The sequence below is a fragment of the Trachemys scripta genome, chromosome 7 (genome assembly GCF_013100865.1).
Source record: "Trachemys scripta elegans isolate TJP31775 chromosome 7, CAS_Tse_1.0, whole genome shotgun sequence".
Taxonomy (NCBI): Eukaryota; Metazoa; Chordata; order Testudines; family Emydidae; genus Trachemys; species Trachemys scripta.
This window is the reverse complement of record NC_048304.1, coordinates 99,816,497-99,826,210: the sequence shown is the minus strand read 5'-3', so window position 1 is coordinate 99,826,210 and position 9,714 is coordinate 99,816,497. Positions and strand designations below refer to the sequence as shown.

At 42.4% G+C, this 9,714-nt stretch overlaps 1 long non-coding RNA gene across 1 annotated transcript in view; it reads right to left on the bottom strand.

The window, feature by feature from the left end:
- LOC117879764 overlaps nt 1–5,783 on the bottom strand; it is a 105,140-nt gene extending 99,357 nt beyond the window's left edge. Inside the window, exon 1 of the long non-coding RNA XR_004646380.1 lies at nt 5,683–5,783. This is a non-coding gene — a long non-coding RNA (uncharacterized LOC117879764). The remainder of the gene's footprint in view (nt 1–5,682) is intronic.
- Between the last annotated feature and the right edge of the window lie 3,931 nt (nt 5,784–9,714).

Here is a 9,714-nt window from a genome sequence, read left to right as displayed (position 1 = left end):
GGGGTGGGGTTCTGGAGGGCAGTTAGGAGCAGGGGTCCCAGGAGGGGGCAGTCAGGGGACAAGGAGCGGGGGGGGTGTTTGGGAGTTGTGGGGGGGGCTGTCAGGGGGCAGGGGTGGTGAGAGGGGTCGGAGCAGTCAGGGGACAGGGAGCAGAGTGGTTTAGATGGGTCGGGAGTTCTGTGGGGGGGGGCTGTCAGGGGGTGGGGAGTGGTTGGATGGGGCGTGGGAGTCCCAGGGGTCTGTCTGGGGGTGGGGGTGTGGATAAGGGTTGGGGCAATCAGGGTACAGGTAGGGGGTAGGGTCCTAGGGGGGCAGTTAGGATGGGGGGAGGGTCCCAGGAGGGGGCAGTCAGGGGACAAGAGGCAGGGAGGCTTAGGTAGGGGGGTGGAGTCCTGGGGGGCAGTTAGGGGCAGGGGTCCCAGGAGGGGGCAGTCAGGGGACAAGGAATGGGGGGAGGGTTGGGAGTTCTGAGGGGGGCGGGAAGTGGGAGGGGCAGAGGCGGGGCTAGGGCAGGACGGGGGCGGGGCTCCTCCCGTCCTCTTTTTTGCTTGCTGAAATATGGTAACCCTACCTGTGGGATCATCCAGTTATCTCCGTGCTATGCATTCTTCAGCCATGGGAGATCACAGTTATAACTCTTAGGCTGGCACCTTTGATTTGCTAATTATTTATTTGCATCACACACATTCATTCACATTCATCCTTTATCTTTAAGTCACATCTTACACTTTTGCTTTACTACCTCCTCTTCCTTGACATCCTTATTTTACAATTCTATTTTCCAGATGTGACAGACTTTCATCAATCTATTTAACCTTTTTAATACAATAGCAGAAAACAAGCAGGATAATAAATGAAGGGGGTAAAGGATTTCTGCAAGACCAATTTCAGAGCACAGTTGTTTTTACAACAACTCTTATCACCTCCTCAAACAGACTCTTTGTCTGTGGATGTGTAACTTTTCACATAGAGATACAGGGAGGATACTTTTAATTAGCTTGTCCTTGGTGCTCGAGCTTCTATATTCCTGTCTGTTGACTTGATTTGGTTTGGGGCCTAAAAGGGGATATATCTATACCTATGAAATTACAAAACCATATATATACAAAACTAACAATATCTCAACAAAAGTGCTGTCCAGATCGGTCACAATGGAGCACTCTGGGATAACTCCCGGAGGCCAATACCGTCGATTTGCATCCACACTACCCCAAATTCAACCTAGCAAGGTTGATTTTAGCACAACTCCCCTCACCGGGGAGGAGTACAGAAGTCGATTTTAAGAGCCCTTTAATCGACAGAATAGGGTTGGTTGTGTGGATGCATTCATTTAAAATCGACCTAATGCAGCTAAATTCGACCTAACACCGTAGTGTAGACCAAGGCCAAGTCTCTGTTATTCCAATCACATCATAATTCCTTGACTGTGCCAGGACTTCCAGTTCTCTCTGCTTGTTTCCCAGGCTTCTTGCATTTGTGTATAGGCACTTAAGATAACTCGCTGATCGGCCTGCTTTCTCAGTATGAGGCAAGAGTCCTCCCCTCTTGCGCTCTCCTGCTTGTGCTTCCTCCTGGTATCCCACTTCCCCACTTACTTCAGGGCTTTGGTTTCCTTCCCCCGGTGAATCCAAATAAATGCATATTGGAAAACATAGTCTCAACTATATATACAAAATGATGGGGTCTAAAATTAGCTGTTACCATTCAAGAAAGAGATCTTGGAGTCATTGTGGATAGTTCTCTGAAAACATCCACTCAATACGCAGCAGCAGTCAAAAAAGCTAACAGAATTTTAGGAATCATTAGAAAAGGGATAGATAAGACAGAAAATATCATAATGCCTCTATATAAATCCATGGTATGCCTACATCTTGAAAACTGCGTGCAGATCTGGTTGCCTCATCTCAAAAAAGATATATTAGAATTGGAAAAAGGTACAGAGAAGGACAACAAAATTGATGGGGGTATATGATTGATTCCATATGAGGGGAGATTTAAAAGTCTCACACTGTTCAGCTTGGAAAAGAGAAAAGGAAGGATGGATTATACTAGAGGTCTATAAAATCTTGACTGGTGTGGAGAAAGAGAATAAGGAAATGTTATTTACTCCTTCACATAACACAAGAATCAGGGTCACCCAATGAAATGAACAGGTAGCAGGTTTAAAACAAACAAAAGGAAGTACTTCTTCACACAACGCACAGTCAACCTGTGGAACTCATTGCCTGGGGATGTTGTGAAGGCCAAAACTATAACAGGGTCCATCAATAGCAATTAGCCAGCATGGTCAGGGATGCAACACCATGCTCTGAGTTTCCCTAGCCTCTGTTTGCCAGCTGCTGGTAGTGGACAACAGGGGTAGGATCATTCAATGATTGCATGTTCTGTTCATTCCCTCTGAAGCACCTGGCAATGGCAACTGCTGGAAAACAGGACCATTGATCTGACCAAATATGGCCATTCTTATATTCAATAAGGTTTTTCAAGGATATTGCAGGAAATTGCTGTACCCGTCACAAATCCCATCTGAACCTTAGAATTCTGCTTATATTGATTGATTGTAAATCAACTTTAGACCTGGGCTATATCAACTTAAGAGTGTGAAATCAAAGTTTTGTACTGGTTTAAAATCACACTTTCAGTTAAACCACTGAAACTTTGAACAGAGACAACTAGAGTTGGTTCCTCCCCCCCCCCCAAAAAAAATGAATGAATATTGGAAATGCCAATATTTTGACCCAAACTGGGACAAATATCTAAGCTCTTTGCATAACAAAAAGTTTAAAAAAATCAAATTGGAAATACTGCAATAGTTTGTTTCAATATTTTTTTATTTTTTATAAGTCAACATTAATTTTTATGTCTGGCTCAGCAGTCACAGTGCCTCATGGGAGTTCTAGTTCCAGATCTCTCAGTCTCCACTGTGGGCCCATCTCCTTGGCCAAACCACATCTCACATGATTCATGGTGGTCTCTCCCCTGTCCCATGATGCACCACAACAGTTTAGCAATGGTGATCATCATGAGAGATGTAAATTGCATCACAGGAGATGTAGTCCAGCTGGAAAGCTGGGCCCAGAGGAAGAATGGGGCATGACTGACTTGGAAATATAATTCCCATGAGGCATCATAGCAGTTCACACAGATGCAGAGATTAATTTCAACCCCATACAAAATGTTCAATGTGATTTTACCAATGCAATATTCTGCAGAAACTGATCTTTACCTGCAGGAATTTCAGTGAAATCCCATTGTCCAATGGGAAAATATTTCTTTTGAAATTTTTCGACCAGCCCTATAAACAAGGCCTTAAACATAGGACCTAGACTCACTGTTGCTCTATGTCTTAGGTAGTAATTTATATAATTGCAAAGTGAATGTGAAAACACTGCCAGATGAGAATGGTTGTGGTTCATGCTCATTTTGCACTGATGTAAATTGCTACACTAGGTGCAGGGCAATGGTCAATCATGCCAAAAGATACCCACAGACTTCTTGAGCCACTACAAATAGGTAACTTACATGGTTAATACTGCAGCATTTTATTTTTTCCAAATAAAAGGGAGAGAAACTGGGGAGGAGGAATAGATTTGTTTGAATTATCTGTGCTTCTGGACACATTCAGGAAACAAATACAAATGGGAGCTTAGCTAGAAGTGTCCACAAACATCCCCAAGAAGGAGATTTGGTTGTAGTTACTAGGCATGACTGATAGGTTCTTTAAAAATCTTTGTAGAAAACCACCATTATGGGTCAGCAGTTTTGTGTGGGTGTCATATTCACAGCCTGAGAGATGAGTCAATAACAGCTCAAGGGCTGGAGGGGGAAGAGAGGTCATATACACAGGAGCAAATACTCAAATGGACTTGACAGAAGAATAAGATGCAAGACCGGGAGAGTTATTTGCTGTCAAGCTAGGTCTCAAAAATTTTAATTCTTTGGATACAGGCTGCAGATTTAATAGATTCATGAAGTTTAAAGCCAGAAGGACCCAGTAGATCATCTAGTCTGACCTCCTATATATCAGGCCTACCTAATCACAAGCTGAGGAAAGCAAATCACCTATGAACCTCTGAAGAAATCCAGGTGACACACTTTACCTTAGGCCAAATTATAGACTGAGAAATCATCTCTGAAGGAAGATCAGAGGGGCAAGAATGTATTTATATGTGTCTGCTAAAGTGCAGAAGTGTAAGTGTCATGCTGAAGCTTTCCACTGTAAAGCAGATGTTACAAACCTCATTTTCATTTTTCATTCTAGGAATGTGTATAGTAATAGTGGTAGGGTTGTGCAAGTCTGTACGGGACAAACCACTGGTAGATTTACTAAATACAGTTTACCATTTCTGTGTTTACTAAAGTAAATGTTTGTTAAGGGGATATTATTTTTCTTGGGAGCTGACTAGAAGGTTTTATGCACATTTTATTCACATCTACCTTACGGTTTTGAATACAATAGCCATGGGGGTTGACTCTGTAAAGCTTTCCAAAAAGTCCTGGAAAAGACAGAATTCTGGCTGATGTTTCAGCAACACCTTCAGCTGAGGTGCAGGCAGGGAAGTGTAATAATAGTTGTACATGGTTTTAGCCCCCCATTTGTTATACTAATACCATGCCCACCCCGTCAACTGACGAGCAAGATATTTTAGTTTGAATAAGAATATAAGAGCTGGCATACTGGGTCAGACCATGGGCTATCTTTCCCAGTATCCTGTCTCTGGCAGTGGTCCATATCAGAGCTTCAGGAGGAGTGTATAGAACAGGCAATTTATGGAGTGATCCACCCTGTCTTCCACTCCTAGCTTCTGGTAGTCAGAAGATTAGAGTTGCCCCAGTCATGAGGTTGCATCCCTGACCATTTTGTGTAATATCCATTGATGGGCCTATCCTCCATTAACTTATCCCATTCCTTCTGAACCTAGTTATACTTTTGGCCATCACAACATCCAATGGCAATGAGTTCCACAGGCTATTTGAGTGTTGTGAGAAAAAGTACTTCCTCTTGTTTCTTTTAAGCCTGCTGCTTATTAAGGTCCTCAGGTGACCCCTGGTTTTTGTATTGTATGAAAGGGTAAACAACATTTCCCTAAGTCACACTGTCTGGAATGGCTCACAACCATGAGCGCCTACCTCAGGGCAGGCTGTGAAAAACAGGGAAGACACCCCAAACTGGTTGTATGTTCTATAATTAGATTTCACCAAGCCTCTAATAAATGAGATCTCTTGGGTCACTATAACAGTCTTACCACAAACAGTCTACTTAGACTTTCCAGTCTATCTCGCCATCCAAGCAAGCTAGAGTTAGTGATAAATGGTCACTTACACCAAAATTCAAATATTTGGTTGCTTCCAGTCCCAAGAGACCGGTCACTTCCCAGATCCATTTGTATCTTAGATCACACCCCAAAGAAAACGCCTGTAGCCAATTCTGTAATAAACTAACTAAAGATTTATTAACTAGGAAAGAGAAATAAGAGATTTTTACAAGTTAAAGCAAGAAAACATATATACACAAATGTGTTGAAATCTAAATCCTGACATTGTTGTAGGGATCTGTCAATTCAAAATGTTTTTCAGGGCAAACCCAGGGGTAACCCCTGGGATCTCTGCCTTGGTTCAATGTCTCTGGCCCTGTGAGAGTTCAAACAGCAAAGAGATGACAAATTTGTGACCCTGTTTTACCTTTTACATTTGGCCTTCCAGTCCATGAGCGAGCGAGCTTCTTTGCATTTAGCATTTCCAAAGTGTGATAGGGCCATTCACCAATCCTTTGCAGTGTGATGTTTTTAATGACCCATTTAATCTTGATAAGTCTCCTGAATGGGGAAAGGAGGGAGGGAATGATTACTGTGCCTGGGTTCACAAGTTCAGAACAAACATTTTCAAAGTTATACAGCAAAACTTACATACCTCCTTAAAATATGCAATACCGGTGTTACAAGTGAGATTAATGCATGCAGCAACTTACAAGCATTTCATAGAGTCCAAACACTAAATATAATCTGATAAGACTAATTCCTATTTTGAACAAAAGTAAAATACAAGTGAGCTGGTTCGGTTTCCAACTATGGTCTTGGCTACACTTGCAGCTGTACAGCACTGTGAGGTAAACAGCTGAGTAGGGAAAGCGCTGTAGTCTGTCCACACTGACAGCTGACAGCGCAGTGGTGTGGCCACACTTGCAACATTTGCAGCTGTGTTGGGAGCGGTGCATTATGGGCAGCTATCCCAGCATTCATGTGGCTGCAACGTGCTTTTCAAAACGGGCGGGAGGGTGGGGTGGACTGTGACAGGGAGTGTGTGGGGAGATAGAGTACTTTTCGGAGCGTGTCAGCACTCTATTTTGCAAGTTCCAAACTCCCGGCCCCCTGCTCATTCATTCACTCACTCAAAGCGAACAGCAAACTGTTTGCTTTTTCTCTGTGGTACGAGCTTTGAAACTGGCACTTCCGCATTCCTGCAGCCGTCACAACAATGGAGAGGATTGGCCACTTGACAAGGTGATCAGTACAGCATTGCAGGTTGGTTCCTGGTACACACTCACAGGGGAGAGTCATAGCCACTCTGCTGTATCTCTTATGCTTCTTGGGGAGGTGAAGTACCTGCAGTGGTGTATCCAGGGAGATACAGCGCTGTAGCTGGTCAGTGAGTTACAGCACTGTGGGCGGCTTTACAGCGCTGTAACTCGCAAGTGTAGCCAAGGCCTATGAGTGTGTCAGTTCTTAGCCAATGCCTATGGCCTTGGCCAGAACTGGCACTTAGTTTGTGAGTGTCACACTCTATTCGCTTTTTTCCTCACACCATTCATTATTTTATAGACCTCCGTCCCCCCCTTGTCTCACTTCTGCTTTCCGTGAAGGATCTGATGGAGCACGAAGACATCCAGTATCTTTTCTTTATGCTGAGGCATGGCCTTATAAGTGCCTCAGAGAACAATTTACTTGAGCACAGCACAGGCTGAGTATGTAAACATTCAGGATCTCCCAAGGTGAGATTTCCATAGCACTTTAATGAGGAACAGAGAACTGGAAGCTCTTTTTTAAGATTATGTGTAGTACACAACATCTCCCACTCACATCCACACTCTTGAGGTTAAAGAATAGTGAAAAAGGACAACAGAAAATAATGTACTGTAAATTAGTCTGCCATGTACCATAGAAATATTCTACATTTTAAAAAGGATTATGCTAACCCACATAATGTAGATCCCACAGCTCAGCATAAATGTTCATTTCAAGCCTGAGGATCATTAGACCCAGTATTTGTTAATGGATTTTACTCTAACCAACATGCCAATTGTCCTTGGTTATATTTTTTTAAAAGGGTATCCATATTTTAAAGACACCAGACTCCGTTCTCAACTACACTGAGTTCATGATTGGCAGCTGAGACCAGGGAGGCAAAAGGAATGAAAGTAGAAGTACCTTTCTACTCTTCCAATACTGGGCTAACCAGGGGCTATTAACACAGAGTATCCCAAGGGCTGCTCTAAGCTAGACTGGCTGTCGGCAATAGAATGCTGGCTGAGGATCCCACACACCCTCTCCTCTATTCCTTTCCCCCTGTACAAAAGCAGGGAAGGCAAGGCCAAAATGTCCATCCTCTCCACATTCCTGTGACAGAGGAATTCATGGCTTCCTCTTTCAGGGCCACTTTGTGTTTGTTTTGCACTGCGAAGGCAGCACTAAACAAATAACAATAGGTGCTGGTGACTGAACCCATTAGGTGGGATTAAAGTGTAACACCAAACAGAAATTGACCTCTGCTTTTTGTTGTTCCTATCTTTGTATGTTGTCTCTTTGGGATTAAAGCTCTGTAGTGCAGAAACTTTGTCTTCAACTCAAGCTGGTTGAAAAAAGTTCCATTTTTTGTGAGATATTTTCAAAGTTTTCTTTTATTTATTTTATTTGCAAACCAAATATTTATGTGTGAATAAATTTCATTGAAAATTCAAACAATAGTTCAACTCACTACCCATCTGTAAAATATATAGCACAGTGCTGGTGCCATAGAAATAAAAAATAGCACACTCTTCATGTAAGTGATATGATGCCAGAAATATTACAGGTATTTTGGCAAAATACCTAAGATTAACAAACTGATTTTCTATCTGCCAAATATGGAAAAGTCATCAGTGTCCTGCAGGGCCGTCCTTACCCATATGCAAAGTACGCAGCTGCATAGGGCACCAGGAAATTTGGTGCCCCAAATTTCTTGGTGCCCTGCGCAGCTGCATGCTGCTCCAGCTCCTGCTCCGGCTCTTCCCCAGGGCCCCCCCCCCCACAGAGACCTGGGGCCCCACATAGCCCCCCCCCCCCCCATGGGGGGCTGCGTAGGGCACCAAAATAGCTAGGGATGGCCCTGGTGTCCTGAAACTGGCAGATTGCTAGATGGAGAGTAATAGAAGCATCTTCTCTTTAGTGAGCTGACTACTGATAAATTAATCTGAATAGGTACAGAGGGTTGGATAAAGAGAAGCTTATCAGAAGGTAATCTAAATCTCTTGACCCGGAACATGGGATGAATTATCACAAAAACTGCCTGGCTTAATATATTTCAGCACATTCTTTTGCACAACCATAAGTTGGAAGTGTGAAGGTGCATGAAAATGAAAAATAAAATGTAAAACTGAAGCAGTTCTTTTATCTGCAAAAAAAATCTCAAGGGATCTTAATAAATATTTCTCCGTGTTTAAAATGTGAACAAAAACATCAGAGTAAAAAAGAGAGAGAAAGGAAATATGTCTTTAGTACAAAGGAATACTTGTGATTTAAGTTTTTCTAGATAATATTATTTACCAGGTACATACACCCCTTTTGTTATTAGTAACTCCCAGCTGCAGATTGCAGTTAACAAATGTTATAAAGAATTAGTGCCATAGTGATGTATGAATCTATACACCATGGCTTCCCTCCAGCTATGCCCAATAAAAATACATTCATATGATGAGAATGCTCAGATGAAACAGCTCTCAACAGGTAACAGTAAGAACAACTTTTACTGTATCTCTTTGACAGGTTTCAACCTTATTGGCAATCAGACTAATTAAAACAGGGCTGCCAGGTGGTTCACAAGCACAGACCCTTATGTGGAGGTATGTTGAAACCAATAGGGTAAGAGATCATTTTGTAGGATCAGGGCCTAGCAAAATGCAAACATATAGTAGCATCTTATATAATCTTATACAGAGACTATGCAGAGCGTATTCAAATACACAACATGACAAACACTACATTCACCCTTTTTGCCCAACCTTGCTTAGTGTGTGGAATTCATGTGAATAGAAAAAATATTTTGTTAATTGTTATAAAAACGGATTTGATTTTGGCTTCAACACCCATCAAGTCAGTGAAGTCTTTCAGTTGACTTCAATAAGCGTTGAATTAAGCCCCAGCTCAGATCATTAGGATGGTATGCCACCTACAGCTGTCTCCTCAAGCTTATCCATCAACTAGTCAATGCGGATATTGAACAATGATGGTGACAACACAGCCTTGCCAAACTTCCATTGAGATAGTAATCCACACCATGTACCTGCCATTGACTCAAATGTAGCTTTCCATTCGGTTACAGAGCTCTTCTGTTAATGACACTATCTTTTCAGGATGCCGAGTTGCCACATCAGATCCCACAAATTTCCTCAATGCAATGAATCAAAAACCTGATAGAAGTATATAAAAAGCACATGGCTTATTAAATTCAGCCATCTTCTCA